Source organism: Schistocerca nitens, chromosome 6 (genome assembly GCF_023898315.1).
Source record: "Schistocerca nitens isolate TAMUIC-IGC-003100 chromosome 6, iqSchNite1.1, whole genome shotgun sequence".
NCBI lineage: Eukaryota > Metazoa > Arthropoda > Insecta > Orthoptera > Acrididae > Schistocerca > Schistocerca nitens.
Window position 1 is genome coordinate 560,726,691 of NC_064619.1, and position 17,125 is coordinate 560,743,815.

Sequence of the window (17,125 nt, forward strand, 5' to 3'; positions counted from 1 at the left end):
TTCTCGTGACTTCTAGTGATCAACTTTGCATTACATAGGGGTGTCTAGATACTTCTGATCAGATAGTGCATAATATAGTGGATACAGAGCAAGCAAGCATAGCAGCTTTCCTGTTAGCACTCGACACCATCACGGCTTGCCCTCTGTGTGTGAAGTACTGATGTGCTCTTCCTGTCGCCTTTAACCACACGCGACTAATCACTTTCGCTTTACACTCGGGTGACAAAAGCCCTGGAATGGCGTGATAGCGGTAGTATCGCGTGCACAAGGTATAGAAGGGCAGTGCATCGGCGGAGCTCTCATTTATACTGAGGTGATCCACGTGAAAAGATTTCGCTGCGATTATGACCGTATGGCGGGAATCAAGGCTTTGAACGAGGAGCGGTAGTTGGAATTAGACGCATGGGACATTCAGTTTCGGATGTCGTTAGGGAATTCAGTATTACGAGAAGTCAAGAGTGCACCAAGAATACTAAACTTCAGGCATTATCTACACAATGAACAACACAGTCGCTGACGGCATTCCCGTAACGAATGAGAGCAACGTCGTTTGCGTGGAGCTGTCAGTGGTAACAGACAAGCAACAGTGCGTATAATGACCGCAGAAATCTAACGTATCCGTTAGGACAGTGCGGCCAAATTTGGCGTTAATGGGCTATGACAGCAGACGACCGACGCGAGTGTCTTTGATATCTACATCTACATGATTACACTGCAATTCACATTTAAGTGTTTGTCAGAGGGTTCATCGAACCACAATCGTACCATCTCTCTACCATTCCACTCCCGAACAGCGCGCGGGGAAAACAAACACCTAAACCTTTCTGTTCGAGCTCTGATTTCTCTTATTTTATTTTGATGATCATTCCTACCTATGTAGGTTGGGCTCAACAAAATATTTTCGCATTCGGAAGAGAAAGTTGGTGACTGAAATTTCGTAAATAGATCTCGCCGCGACGAAAAACGTCTTTGCTTTAATGACTTCCATCACAACTCGCGTATCATATCTGCCACACTCCCCTATTACGTGATAATACAAAACGAGCTGCCCTTTTTTGCACTCTTTCGATGTCCTCTGTCAATCCCACCTGGTAAGGATCCCACACCGCGCAGCAATATTCTAACAGAGGACGAACGAGTGTAGTGTAAGCTGTCTCTTTAGTGGACTTGTTGCATCTTCTAAGTATCCTGCCAATGAAACGCAACCTTTGGCTTGCCTTCCCCTCGATATTATCAATATGGTCTTTCCAACTGAAGTTGTTCGTAATTTTAACACCCACGTACTTAGTTGAATTGACAGCCTTGAGAATTGTACTATTTATCGAGTAATCGAATTCCAACGGTTTTCTTTTGGAAATCATATGGATCACCTCACACTTTTTGTTATTTAGCGTCAACTGCCACCTTCCACACCATACAGCAATCTTTTCTAAATCGCTTTGCAACTGATACTGGTCTTCGGATGACCTTACTAGACGGTAAATAACAGCATCATCTGCGAACAACCTAAGAGAACTGCTCAGATTGTCACCCAGGTCATTTATATAGATCAGGAACAGCAGAGGACCCAGGACGCTTCCCTGGGGAACACCTGATATCACTTCAATTTTACTCGATGATTTGCCGTCTATTACTACGAACTGCTACCTTCCTGACAGGAAATCACGAATCCAGTCGCACAACTGAGACGATACCCCATAGGCCCGCAGCTTGATTAGAAGTCGCTTGTGAGGATCGGTGTCAAAAGCTTTCCGGAAATCTAGAAATACGGGACCAACTTGAGATCCCCTGTCGATAGCGGCCATTACTTCGTGCGAATAAAGAGCTAGCTGCGTTGCACAAGAACGATGTTTTCTGAAACCATGCTGATTACGTATCAATAGATCGTTCCCTTCGAGGTGATTCATAATGTTTGAATACAATATATGCTCCAAAACCCTACTGCAAACCGACGTTAGTGATATAGGTCTGTAGTTCGATGGATTACTCCTACTACCCTTCTTAAACACTGGTACGACCTGCCCAATTTTCCAATCTGTAGGTGCAGATCTATCGGTGAGCGAGCGGTTTCGTATGATTGCTAAGTAGCAGCGTAATCTGAAAGGAACCTAATCGGTATACAATCTGGACCTGAAGACTTGCCCGTATCAAGCGATTTGAGTTGCTTCGCAACCCCTAAGGTATCTACTTCCAAGAAACTCATGCTAGCAGCTGTTCGTGTTTCAAATTCTGGAATATTCCATTCGTTTTCCTTGGTGAAGGAATTTCGGAAAACTGCGTTCAATAACTCCGCTGTAGCGGCACAGTCGTCGGTAACAGTACCATCGGCACTGCGCAGCGAAGGTATTGACTGCGTCTTGCCCCTTGTGTACCTTACATACGACCAGAATTTCTTCGGATTTTCTACCAAATTTCGAGACAATGTTTCGTTATGGAACCTATTAAAGGCATCTCGCATTGAAGTCCGTGCCAAATTCCGCGCGTCTGTAAATTTTAGCCAATCTTCGGGATTTCGCGTTCTTCTGAACTTCGCATGCTTTTTCCGTTGCCTCGGCAACAACGTTCGGACCTGTTTTGTGTACCATGGGGGATCAGTTCCATCTCTTACCAATTTATGAGGAATGAATCTCTCAATTGCTGCTGCTACTATATCTTTGAATTTGAGCCACATCTCGTCTACATTTGCATAGTCAGTTCGGAAGGAATGGAGATTGTCTCTTAGGAAGGCCTCTAGTGACACTTTATCCGCTTTTTTAAATAAAATTATTTTGCACAACATCGCCTGCAGCCCCTCTTCTGGGCCCGTGACCATGCGGTTTGGACACTAGACGACTGGAAAACCGTGGCCTAGTCAGATGAGTCCCGATTTCAGTTGGTAAGAGCTGATGGTAGGTTTCGAGTGTGGCGCGGACCCCATGATGTCGTCTACTTGGAGACCACTTAGTAGCTCATGAGGTCCAACACCATATTAGAAGGTATCCCATGACTTTTGTCACCTCGACATAGTGCAAACTCAAACTTTGATGCGCACTTTGAGGTTACGGGAAAATGGGTATTTAAAGCCGGTGCACAGGGAACGACGCGGATGTTGTGCGTTCAGTAAATTGTCGCATATCTTGTACGTCCATACGTCATAGTTTCAATCTACTGCTGGACCCCATCTGTCGCTATAGAAAAGGACATTTTAGCAGCAAGCGGCTACCCTCTCGCTAAGAATCTTTCAGTTCCGGGCAGTAACTAGTACTGGAGGAAATTCTTCAATGAAGCGAGCCCGCAACTTGACTTGGGGAAAAAAAAAAATGAAAACAACTTGCCAGAGGCAGTGAAAATGATCTAAATGGTCGAGACAGTGACTTCTTAGGCAACAGCAGTTTTCATTTATTAATTTCCTTCCCGAGTTGCAGGGCGAACCTGTTGAAATTATTTGCTAAGGAAGTGGATGCATACAAATACCTGTTGACGCTGGTTGTTCCTCGCGTTGCATTTCTTCTGATAGCTAGCCAAAGAAGCTGCTATACCTAGCGCTTGTGTTGATATTTACTTACCATTCAGACTTCTTGCATCGAATAAAAATGGAAGTAAAGTTCCAGTGGGAAGAGGAATAGGAAATGACGTGAATGAGGGAATGTTTTATGGGTGCGTTCAAACCCACATACTTCGTTTTTCTTCATTTCGTAACGTGTCAGCACACCGCAGAGCTATCTCTGCAATATTTCGGATGAGATCCCATCACAGCAGCTTCCCTGCTCATTCACACCGTATGAAACTCAGAAATTCAGTCACCTGTGACTGTAGTAATTCAGATGTTGGGGGTAATAACCATTTAATCTTACTTTTCCCGAGTTCCAGGAACATAGAAAATGTCTCCTCTCAAAACAAAAAGCTTGCAGTACCATTCTCCATAAGTATCACTGGTCTTCATAAGGAATGATAAACCAGTTCTTCGACGTTTGATAGTATTTACTCTAGTAAATTCTTAAAAAATTTAAAAAAATTTAAAATTTAAAAATTTAAATAAAAATTTAAAAAATTTAAAAAAAATTTAAAAATTTTAAAAAGTTTAAAAAAATTTAAAATCTTACCAAGAATTTTTTGAGAACATTCTGTCACGAGTTTTACTGGTTAATTATAAAGTTTTTTGCATCTCTGTGAGTTGTGTCTTCACAAACCTGATTGTGAACATTTTTTTGTAGAAAAAAAAATTACTTCCGTATGTAGAAATTATGAAACTTTCCCTTTTCTGATGATAGTGGGGAAACATTAAACAATAACTTTAAAGTAACCTGTTTACTCCTATGTTAAATAAGCAATATTTTAGTACTTATTGAAGACTACATGGCGTTATTCTTGATGGCTAAATAGTGCAATCATGCTGAAGGCATAAGGAAATCGAAAGCTATCCTGTTCTCGCTGCGATCACTCACATCACAATGACACATTTGAAAGCTTTTGCACCTTCTTAATTACTGGTTCGCAACATTTCGTGTTGACTTGTCTGGGCTCACGAACCCTCCTGCAGTATGTATGCTGTGGTAGCTGTACGATTTGCCACTGCTGCCCTTACAATACAATGGTCCTGAAGGGCTTCTTTGCTGCGTGGACGTCCAGAACCTCGTCTACGGGTGCGAGAATATTCACGTGACTACTGATACCAGGATCGTTGGACAACTGACTCAGCACATCCAACTTGTGTGGCAGTTCTCCAAAAGGCCCTTCCACAGGCCACAGTTTGATCCTTTTCAGACTCACTCAGTTGGCTGTATCAAACACGAGTATGTCTCCGTGGCATGGTTGCCCTCTTGCTTCACACGTTTGCTCCACACTGAGCCTTCCGGCTGTGAGCATCCCCTATTAAAGGATAGACACAGACGTCGCTCTGATAGCTGTACCACTACGCTATCTACTGGCGGACAACGTTGAAACAATTATCAGTACATATAATATCCCAAATGCATATCATAGGATCAAAATCGACGTCTTCCTAGATGTACTATTTTTTCAGGCACTGGGTTTACAAATGTGCACAAAATATTTTTGCCTATGTGCCTCTGAAATGGCTTCCTTATAGTTAGTTGTTTGTCTTCCTCGGACACGGTGACTGGGTAGTTACTTGATAGCAGGAAGCCATTAAGCTTGAAGCCTGTAGTCGTTATCTTTATCGACATTACATTCATTCAGTTGCTCCCGGACTTTCCTACTATAAACGTTATATTCTTCGGCTAGCATACGTACAAAGATTTGTATCTTGATCAAAAGCTTGGTCTTCCGCCGTCCCACATTTCACACGTGTGTGGCATTTGCGCTCTTTATTAATTTCTTTAATTATCTGTATAAATTTTGCCAAAGCTACACTTCACTTCGTAGATTCCCGCAGTGCGATTCTGATTCAGCGTATTGGTTTTATATTAAAGAATTTTTTTATTTGCGCGTACTGAAAAATGTAGTATAAAAAAAGTTTCAGACAGGACTAAGCTGCTATCTTCAGATCCACAGAACACGAGTGCTGACGTAAGAATTGGGGTGAGAGGAAGACAGATGGAACAGTGAGTACCAGTTCAGTGAGAAACTGAGTCAGTTTAATAGGAAGATAATCTTATTGGCTGCCGACAAAGTAGCCAGCGCACCAAAATAGTTAGATTCGTTTATTAATATTTGATGAACTACTATTCGGCTTTGTCTACCATGCTGAATGCACTTTCAATAGCGAGCTTTAATCCACTTATTTTAGATCTCAGTTTTGTAACAGTATTCATTAACATTAGAATAACCATATTCAGACGAAGCATTTCCTGCACCTTCGGCACGGTTTGATCCGCGTTACTGGCCGCACAATTACGATCTCGGATGAGCGACACATAAGACTGAATTCGAATAAAGCGACCCGCTGCGTAAAGCAGAGAAGAGCAGTGTAACAGTGCATATAACATGTTTTCTACAAGACTTAATGTAATACTGTTGTGACAGATTCTTATATGAACGTTGAAACGTGTCACTGAGATCGAACATACGCAAAACATTTTGTTTGCGGTTTGTAGCTTTATATGTAAATACACTGACGAAAAAGAGTCACAACACCAGAAAATAATTAATGTAGACTACTGAAATTTCGGGAATACATTAGTCTAGCCAACATATTGAAGTGATTAATATTGCGAGATAACAGGTTAATGAAAGCGTGAAATAAGCCATTGCAAATGTTTTCGCTTCTACATTAATAACCGATGAAACAGCCAGAATGTTGAATGCAAGCACGCAAATGTGCACCCATTGTGTTATACAGGTGCGGATGTCAGTTTGTGGGCTGGAGGACCATGGCTATTCCACTTGGTCGGCCAATACAGGGATGATTAGCGCTGTCTGAATGATGAAACGCCTGGTTAAATCCGCAGGACAGAACAGGCAGTTGGAATTGTGGAAAGGGGCAAAACATGAGCGGCTGTCAATTACACTCGAACACATATAACTTTATTTAGTTGCCCAAACATTACATAGCAAATTTCCGACCTTAACAATTGACTGAATATATCACACAATCTTATAGCTTAAGGGCACAACCTCTTTAATTTTAAAACGGCTGAAGGCCTTTGATTTAAAAACACAACTACAATAAATTTTTAAAGGCAGAAGGCCCAAAGCTTTATCCTTAAATAATTTTAAAAAAGGAGGCTCAAGGCCCAAACAATCTAAGACTTAACAAGTAAGGAATTTTAGTTTTAAGACGGCTGAAAGCCCATGATCGAACAAAAAAAACTATAATGAATTTTCAAAAGGAAGAAGGCTCAAAGCTTTATCAAAAAAAATTTAAATGAGGCTGAAGGCCCAAACAATGCAAGACTTGACAAGTAAGGAACTTTCAAGTTTAAAACGGCTGAAGGCCCATTATTTAAAACCCAACTAAAAGCATACAAATTCAAACCATCGGCTATGAGCCATTAAAACACACAGTCAAACACTAATAAGAAAAGGTAGTACAGCTAGCGGCACTCAGAAGTTTCCAGGGGTCGGTCTGCACTTGAAATATTAACGTTCGCTTTGGGGAGACAGGTAGTCGGCCCAACTATATCCGATGCGCCGGCAACCCAACCAAGAGACAGTCAAGGGACCCACCGACAAGACGACTTGCTTTCCACCCGACCAGTACACCTCCAATGCCAACTCGAAAAAGGCGTAGTGTGCATAAGTTGTCAAAACTACACACACGTGTTGGACAGCGACAACACGGTGAGGAAAGGACACTGCCTGAATTTCACGTCAGCGGCCAGGGCAGGTAACTGGAACGCTAACGGCCACAAGGCGAAAAATTCCGCTGGTGGACTTGGACTTCAAATAACCAAAATACAGTTAAACTCCACCGGATGGTGGCCAAACTTTCGCCAACTCGAACACTCGCTGTTGCTCACGGGAATACCCCCAACAGCCAACCATGAAAACCAACGGCACAATGTAAACAGACTGGCTTCGGTAATTAAACCACCATTCAACTTTGATGTCCTGGATCGGTGAGCCACGAACCTCGTAGCAATCGGAACAGCTGCCTCACACTCCGACACTGCGTAGAGACCGCCAGCGGGCCCGGCCCACTGCGCCGCGCGGAGATTCCCTGGCTGGTCCACACCAACCGACCGACTGCCGCACACCGGCTAGCCAGAAACTATAAGCACCAGACCAAAGATAGTACAAGGTGCGATTATCGATACACACCGCAGATGCCACACGTAGAAAGAGGGAGAACCACGGCATAACCGCAATAACAGTGGGAAACCGACTGCAGAGTAACAGTCAAGGTTTAAACCAACGCATAAGCCGGGACCAGCAGGGCTCAAATGACTCTGGAAACTTCCTGGTAGATTAAAACTGTGTGCCGAACCGAGACTCGAACTCGGGACCTTTGCCTTTCGCGGTCAAGTGCTCTACCATCTGAGCTACCCAAGCACGACTCACGCCCCGTCCTCACAGCTTTACTTCTGCCAGTATCTCGTCTCCTACCTTCCAAACTTTACAGAAGCTCTCCCGCGAACCTTGCAGAACTAGCACTCCTGGAAGAAAGGATATTGCGGAGACATGGCTTAGCCACAGCCTGGGGGATGTTTCCAGAATGAGATTTTCACTCTGCAGAGGAGTGTGCGCTGATATGAAACTTTCTGGCAGATTAAAACTCTGTGCCGGACCGAGACTCGAACTCGGGACCTTTGCCTTTTGCGGGCAAGTGCTCCACCAACTGAGCTACCCAACCACGACTCACGCCCCGTCCTCACAGCTTTACTTCTGCCAGTATCTCGACTCCTACCTTCCAAACTTTACAGAAGCTCTCTTGCGAACCCTGCAGAACTAGCACTGGCAGAAGTAAAGCTGTGAGGACGGGGCGTGAGTCGTGCTTGGGTAGCTCAGTTGGTAGAGCACTTGCCCGTGAAAGGCAAAGGTCCCGAGTTCGAGTCTCGGTCCGGCACACAGTTTTAATCTGCCAGGAAGTTTCATATCAGCGCACACTCTGCTGCAAAGTGAAAATCTCATTCTGGACTCTGGAGTTGTCATCCGACGATGTCCCATATGTGGTCGATTGGAGATAGTTCCGGTGATAGAGCAGACCATAACAGCATGTCGATACACTGTAGAGAATGTTCGGTTACAACGGCGGTATGTGGGTGAGTGTTACCCTGTTGGAAAAACACCTCCTGGCATGCTGTTCACGAATGGCAGCACAACAGATTGGCGTGCAAATTTGCAGTCAGGATGCGTTGGATAACCACGGTGGCGCTCCTGCTGTCATACGAAATCGCAACCCAGACCCTAGCTTAAAGCGTAGGTCCGGAGTGTCTTGCACGCAGACACGTTGGTTGCAGGTCCTCCTAACCAACAGATGGCCATCACTGTCAGCGAGGCAGAACTAGCTTTCATCAGAATCACAACAGACCACCACGTTGTCCTCGAATGAGGTCTCGCTCAACACCGCTGAAGTAGGAAATGGCGATGGTTTGGCTGCAGTGGAATACATGCTGCAGGGCTGTCCTTGAAGCAAGCGATTTGTAACAGTTTGTTGTGTCACTGTGATCCTAACTGCTGGTCAGATTGCTGCTGCAGATGTAGTACGATGCACCAGAGCCGTACACCGAACACGATGGTCTTCCCTCTCGCTAGTGTCACGTGGTTATCTGGAGCCAGGTCTTGCGACCGTATTTTCTCGTGACCATTGCTGTCAGAAATCATATACAGTGGCTACATTTCTGCCAAGTGTTTCTGGAATATCGCGGAAGGAACATCCAGCCTCTCGTATCCCTATTACACGACCTTGTTCAAGCTCGGTGAGGTGATGATAATGGCGTCTTTGCCGCCTTAACGGTATTCTTGACTTACATCAACTCACCACGTCCAATCGCAAAGGTAACTAAGGCTCACGACCATTTCTGCGTGTATTTAAAGCAAACCTGATTTGCATCCTCATAGCGGCGCTACTAGCGCCACTTGTAATGGTACTTGACTTACGTAACCATTGCGGCACCTCACCTCAACCTCTCGATACCAGCAATATTCTACTGTGTTTCTGTAAAGTAGTTAACATATTTCTGAGACAACATTCAGATTTGATTTGTTTAATGTAGAGGTACTTTGATACATCGATATGTTTATATTGCAATGATATTATTCTTATGTGTATTCTTTCTTTTGTCACTATGATCTTTGACGTACTTGTAACTCTGATTTTTTGGGCGCGTAAGCCCTTATTAGGGAGTCAAGTCTTGGTCGTCATGTTGAAAAGACACAAATTGTAGTCAGTTTATGAAATGTGAACTTTATCAGTGAGGAAGATATTTTCAAGTATGTTTTATATTGTGAAGTGATGTTGCAACAAAAGTAACAAAAAAGAAGTGTAACTTAAATTCGGAGTGCTGATTACTTTTTTACATCACCGTTGTCCTAACTTGCAAAAGTCTAATCTTCAAGAATGGTTTATGAAACACATCTATAAAACTTTTGAATATCGCAGAATAACACCTAGGCCTCTTTGCATCCGAGCTTGGAATCATCACCACCTAGATTTTCGACGATTGAGCCATGAGTTCACAGCGAGACCAGCGTGGGAAACACGAAAAGATGAGTGCCTAGTTTATCCATTATTTCATTAAATGACTTTATTAACTGTGCTCTAATGACATCTGCCACATAATATAACTTTGTTGTTGCCTGAAAATACAGTATTTAGCAGCGTGAGCAACACTACAATCATAATTAATTTTTGACCTTTGTTGTGGTAGGGTTGTTAGACACTCTTATGCGAATGGCTCGAAATTTGAATAAACATCTTTCAGACACAGAAACACGCCTACTAACTTTCGTTTATGACGCACAACTCCGTTTTGTGATTTTTTTTTTTCGACAGTGTAAAAAGTTCTTAATTTGGAAGTTATCTGACAATTCAGCTGAATCAAAAGCCTTTATCACCTCATTCGTTATTCTACAACCTCCCACCAAGAGCAATAAATATGAAGATGGTTACGGCTAACCGGCCATTGACCTTCTGTGCTGGATGCACACGCATTGCCCGAACTCTTACGGGGCTCCGTAAGATTGTCTGCCGCGAGTAATGAGTGTAATGGGCAGGGGCTCTACGCATGTAGTGTGTGGGCGTCAAGTTGGGAATGTGGGTCCCACGGGGAGCGTGCAAGTGATAAATCCCTGCAGTCCTCTGTACCCTCGGTGGCTCAGATGGGTAGAGCGTCTGTTATGTAAGCAGGATATCCCAGGTTCGAGTCACGGTTGGGGCATACATTTTCAACTGCCCCGATGATGTATATCAACGCCTTTCGACAGCTTGGGGGTCTTGATTTAATTATCATTTCAAGAGCAACGAACTCGCAATATGAGCTCTACATCTGTGCTCGGACAACTGCATCTATACAGGATATTAGTTCAGCGAACTGTAGCGGAATTTCTATGTTCTGCCTTGTGCGGAAGAACATGACTAGGGCCCTTGCACTTCCTGTTTTTCCAGTACAAATGGAAACAGTTGCATACCATTTGTGCTGGCGCAATGGTGGGAAAAAGAAGGAAGAATCAATGTGGTGAATGAGTGTTGATTTGGAAACAGACTATTATCGCCGTTTTCGATACTTAGCTCAGTGAACATCTGACTCTGCTTCCCTCCCCCTTCTTCCTTTCGTACCGCCGTGATAAAATCCTGCTTACAGAAGTACACTAAAATATTCGCATTTCTGAAGTAGTCGCACTGTGTTGCACCAATACGTCTACCGAAGTGCAACCTTCGGCATATAGCCCTCTTACAGTATCGCTCACTTTCTGGAAATAGCACAGTGGTGGGGCAATCTGGAGCGCAGGACAGATTAGCCTCAGCCCTCGGAATGCGACCGGTCTAGTCTCTGATGGAGGCGCCGGGTAGTACTATAAACAATGAATGTCCCTGATAGGCTCGATAATGTGGATCGCTGACTGCGCGCGACCGCAGAGCCAAAGATACTGTACTTCTTTGTTGGAGTATGAAAGCGCTGGGCTCACAGTTGTAGGTAGCTGTCTGTGAGGGAAAGACGACCGAGTAGGCAGTTTCTGTGGTGTGCTGTGTGAAGCCACCAAGAATTAAATTAATGTAGATATGTCAATATTGTTGAATCTGGAAGCAGAAGTCTTCAGGCATATAAAGTAAATATTTAAACAATGATGATTTCTAGAATGAGATTTTCACTCTGCAGCGGAGTGTGCGCTGATATGAAACTTCCTGGCAGATTAAAATTGTGTGCCCGACCGAGACTCGAACTCGGGACCTTTGCCTTTTAATGATGATTTCTGTTTTTGCCAGCGCGTTAGTCTAGATGAGTTGGCGGATAACTTGCAACTGTTGAATAACACCAGAAGGTATGTAAACGATTTTGATAAAGCAACTAGTTAAATGCTATTTTGTCGAAAGTCGACATGTTGAGAAACGTCGCTGTTGTACTAAAGGTTTATAATTTATAAAAAACAGCTACCAGACACATGTGGCTGGTAGCTGTTTTTTATAAACTAGTTAAATATTTCATTTTTGTAATGAATTTAAGATTTGTTAACAGAGTTGATGATTTTCATTTATGTTGGATTAATGTAGTTAGATAATACTTGTTTAAATCTCATTGTTTGTGAATCAATTGCGATAATGTAACTTCAATTATCAGATGTTTCTGAAAAGACAAACTTAACTTACAATATAATTTTGCTAAAAAAATTGAGTGTCAGTAATTCGCCATAATTAGTACCGCCTCCCAGTCCAGGTCATATATTTATAAAAACAAGTTGAGTTTTCTCAAATCTTCTCGTTTACCATCCAAACGAATTTCATGTGCATTTGAAGTATTACGGCCAGCATTGCACACTGCTGGGCCTGGAGTTAGCATTTGTATTACTTGTGAGAGACCAGGATATATCACGTTACTCCGTTGCTGCTCTAGAGTTAAGATAATTTAATTTATTTGTTATGTGCACAGGGACCAAAGTTATCAGTTTTGGACAGGGCAGATGCTTCAGTGCATAAGGGGCTGAATGTCTTTTGTAGTGACTGTATTTCGTTATTTTTATTTGAAGTTGCATTGTTCAATCAATTCGTGTAAAGTTTTGCTAGCAACAACCCAGAGTAGGCACAGCATTTGCAGTTACAACACGACAATTAGAGTTCAATACTCATTCCACAATCCAGACTTCATGCAACGTAATCGTAAAGTTTCTCATTTCACATTTTTAAAGAACGTTACAACAGCTACAGGCCTCTAGTTATTGACTTAGGAGTATTGAGACATTTAACACACTCTCGCAGATCAAAGAGGCTGGCGGCCTGTATTTACACTTACGTAATAGTGTAGCAGTGTAGAGGATTAATCTCAGTCCGTCAAAAACCGCTTCCGGGTAGCAACACGTCTGGAAAATTTTCTCGCGCTCCGCAGACCGCTAAGTGTGTAAATTCTGGCCACTGCTGCGAGTGATATTTTGCTCCACATCACGTAAACTCCAAGTACAGACGAAAAGAATTTTTCGGTCTGTCACTAAAGTAATCGTATCTGCGCAACTCTTATTTACAGTGTGAACATTTGAAAAATGTATTACCCACCTAGCAAGGTTACAAAGATGCTTTAAATACGCATTACTTAATGCCCTTCGGCCCATAAGTGTGTCATCTACTACCGGCGACAGTGATGAGCCTGCAGGTCACCGAAAGATCATACCTCAGATTCTTTTTATTATTTAAAATAGCTCGCCTGCAATTCGACAAATTCACAAATGTCTGGGGCAGTTTTACCATGATTGATGTCAATAATATCTGCTACTGCAATGCTAGTAAATAAAGTTTTGACGTCGAAGATCACCAGAATTTGTCACTAATTTCTTCTTCGTAATATTTTGTCTTTAAGTTTTCAATCTTTCACAAAAGTGTTTGTTTTTCTGACTAGACGCCGCAGTTTCACAGAAAATTTATTTACTTAGAAGTAAGGGAGATAATTCTGGTCACCGAGAAAATTTACCTTCAACGAAAACGGCCACGAAATCCTGCAAACTTACACATTTATTGTACAATTCGGGACGAATTCCAAAAATGCAAGCCGGCTGCTGTGGCCGAGCGGTTCTAGGCGCTTCAGTCCGGAACCGCGCTGCTGCTACGGTCGCAGGTTCGAATCCTGCCTCGGGCATGGATGTGTGTGATGTCCGTAGGTTAGTTAGGTTTAAGTTGTTCTAAGTCTAGGAGACTGATGACCTCAGATGTTAGGGCCCATAGTGCTTAGAGCCAACCAAAAATGCACGAGTTAAATAATAAATCAAAGAACGAAGCTATTGTATACTTAAAGTGAAGAGCTGAACAGTCCGTTTCCAAGTCGTCTTCTGGAATGCTAATGAATCCGTGGCAGAGTTCCGGGTGTAGTCCAGGTGAATAGCAATCCGTCGGAGTTCAGCGTGATGAGTCTGCGTTATACAGGAAGCGTATTCAACAGCGAACGTGCCTCGTGCTTGCTGCTTGCCGGTTTTATAGCCATTAGGAGCGTGGTCAAATTACCGTGTGATGTTGCTTACTGATATGGCCTCTGCTGTAACAAATTCTGCACACTTAGGGTCGACTCAACTAAGAGTTAGTCACTTCCGCATTAGCCCTCCACCTAAGGAATCGTAATGTAACTTCTCTCTCTCTCTTTCTCTTTCTCTCATTTTTATACTGTCGATCTCTTTGGTCCATAATTCACATTTGTAACTTCCAGAAAATCAAACATGACGAATAACCTTTCTTAAAAGTCTGCTCCCCACACAACGTTCACAACTGGCAGCTTCACACTACAAAACTCCATGCCTAGTTCGTCGACTGCTTTTGTCAGCAGCAGCTCCCGAAAATTATTCAATATTCGGCCTTTCAGTCAATCAGCGCTTAGTTGACACACTGATTGGCCTTATGCTTCAATAACGAACCAATTGACTAGTTGCGGCCCTCGTCCACCAATTTTACGTCCATGCTAGGCGTTTCCTCCAGCCATGATCTTCCGTTATATTTATGCCATAACGAGCATATATATGATGTCACACAAATCCCTGTGACGCTTAGACTAAATGAAAATCTTCTGCAAAAGCGATAATCAGGCAAGCAATCACTCTAAAAGCCATCTAGTCTTTAAATTCACTTCAGTTTTTATTTCCTGAATAGCTGGCCATCCACCATCTTCGCTGCAATAGTAGATTGGAAAAGGGAAACACAAAAATGTTCAGGAGTAGACAGGAATACGAGTACAGCAGTATGTCACATACAAAAAAAAAAAAAACACGAAGTGCAGGGAAGCTAAAGGGAAATGGCTGCAAGAATAATGCGAAGAAATAGAAAAGGGAGTCATCCTCTTAATGACAGATTCAGCATATAGATAAAAATCAAAAGGCGTTAATATTAAGAGGAAAGGGGGAATTCCATTAATCAACGACGGGGCCAGAGCGGATCCATGGAAAGAGAACATTTAATGTCTCTACAAGGGGGGAAAATTGTCTGATGGCGTGGTAGAAGAGGAAACCGGAGTCCATGTAAAGACATATGGGATCCAGTATCAGAGTTTAACAGAATTTTGGAAAGTTTGAGACCAAAAAAAGACAAAAATATAGGTAACATCCCTTCGGAATTTCTAAAATCATTGGAGGAAGTAGCAACCAAACGACTATTCAAGTTGCTGTTTAAAAGCTACGGGACTGGACATACACCATCAGACGTTCGAAAAATATCATCTGCACAATCCCGAACATAGAAACGGCATATAAGTGCAAAAACTATCGCACGATCAGCATAGCAGCTCATGCATCAAAGTGGCGGACAAGAATAATTTACAGAAGAATGGAAAAGAAAAATGAGAATCTGTTAGATGACGATCAATACTGGCTTTAAGAAAGATAAGCCACCAGGGAGGCAGTTGTGATGTTATGCGTGGTAATGGAAGCAGGCGTTAACAAAAACCCAGACATATTCATAGAATTCGTCCAGACAGAAAAGCGTTCGACAAAGCAAAATGGTGTAAAATTTTCGAAATTCTCAGGAAGGCATGAGCAGGCTGTAGGGGAAGACGGGTGAATACATCAAGTACAAGGACCAAGCGAGAAAAATAAGAACAGAAGACGAGGAACGATGTACACGAATAGAAAGGATGGAAGGGATGTAATCTTTCGCCCCTACTGTTCAATCTGTGCATCGGAGAAGCAATGACGGAAGTAACTACTAGATTCAAAGTGGGATTAACAGAGGGTGAAGGGATATCATTTATAAAATAAACTGATGACATAATTATGCTCAATGAAGAAATGGAGCACCTGTTGAGTTTACAGCAGAATGAGGAAAGTAATGAGAAGTAGCAGAACTGAAATTAGTGATGAACATAATACCACTATTGTGGCCCACCGAGTAGAGTTACCTTGCTACCTTGGAAGCTGAAATACACGTGACTGACGAAGCCAGGACGACATAAAAAGCACACACAAAAGCAGACACAACACCACAGATATTCATTCAATATAACCCATTAACATCGCTGGTAGAATCGTCAATAAGCAGATGTAACCATACAGTATCGCTAATCATCTGATACAATTGCTGTCACGCAATTTCAATTGGAAATTAAGTTTATTTCCGACTATTGTTAGTGAAATGTCAAGGAACACATAATTGGTTACTACTATAACAACACAAAAGAACAGAATCAGTAAACAAATAGACAGAAGTAGAAATAACAAAATAGCTGATCAACTGTCACAACTGCTGTCACAGTGTCAACTGTTGTTGTTGTTGTTGTTGTTGTTGTTGTCTTCAGTCCAAAGACTGATTCGATGCAGCTCTCCATGCTACTCTATCCTGTGCAAACCTCTTCATTTCCGAGTTACTACTGCAACGAACATTCTTCTGAATCTGCTTAGTGTATTCAACTATTTATCTCCCTCTACGATTTTTACCTCCACGCTTCCCTCCAGTACTAAACTCGTGATCCTTTGATGCCTCAGAACGTGTCCTCCCAACCGATCACTTCTTCTAACCAAGTTGTGCCACAAGTTCCTCTTTGACTACCACTAAAAGAAAAGTCAGAAGTACTAGGAAACTGGTTATTATTGCTACATTAACGTGAAACATAATCAGTAACAAATAGACAGCAACACAAACAACAATATTGCATGGAAGACAGGACTTGAAAAAGTATATAAAATCATATGATTCATAAATAATTCAATTTTAATACAACAAACGTACCAAAATTTATAAGATGTTCTATTACAGATAACCTGATGAAAGCTGTATAGGTTAAATAGGCCTACAGTTAGAAAGAAAACTAATGTTCTTACCAGCGAACCTGGTTATACAAAATTTATTATGTATGCGCATAGTTTTAAAAAAGACAGTGACGTGAGCGACCGATATAAGAGGAACAGCACGGCCACACATTTGGCGATACACTGTGGTTAGTTTCGTATCGGGGTGATGTTGCGCAGTGGCCACTTCTTAAGACTGTAAATGAGTCAGACCGTTAAATTCAAACTCGGTGGAGAAGAAAAATATGTCACAGGCCTGATGCAGAAATCGACAGTACCAAGAAACCTGACCGAGGTTACTGTGACCACAGCAAACCAAGTTGCAGCATGTAGGTAAATT

General features: G+C 42.4%; 1 protein-coding gene and 1 non-coding gene across 2 annotated transcripts in view; both read left to right on the plus strand.

The window, feature by feature from the left end:
* LOC126262391 (venom dipeptidyl peptidase 4-like) overlaps nucleotides 1-17,125 on the plus strand; it is a 605,446-nt gene that overhangs the window by 247,039 nt on the left and 341,282 nt on the right. The window lies entirely within an intron of this gene.
* Nucleotides 8,373-8,447, plus strand: Trnas-uga (transfer RNA serine (anticodon UGA)). Its single transcript has one exon. It is a non-coding gene; the product is annotated as a tRNA-Ser (tRNA).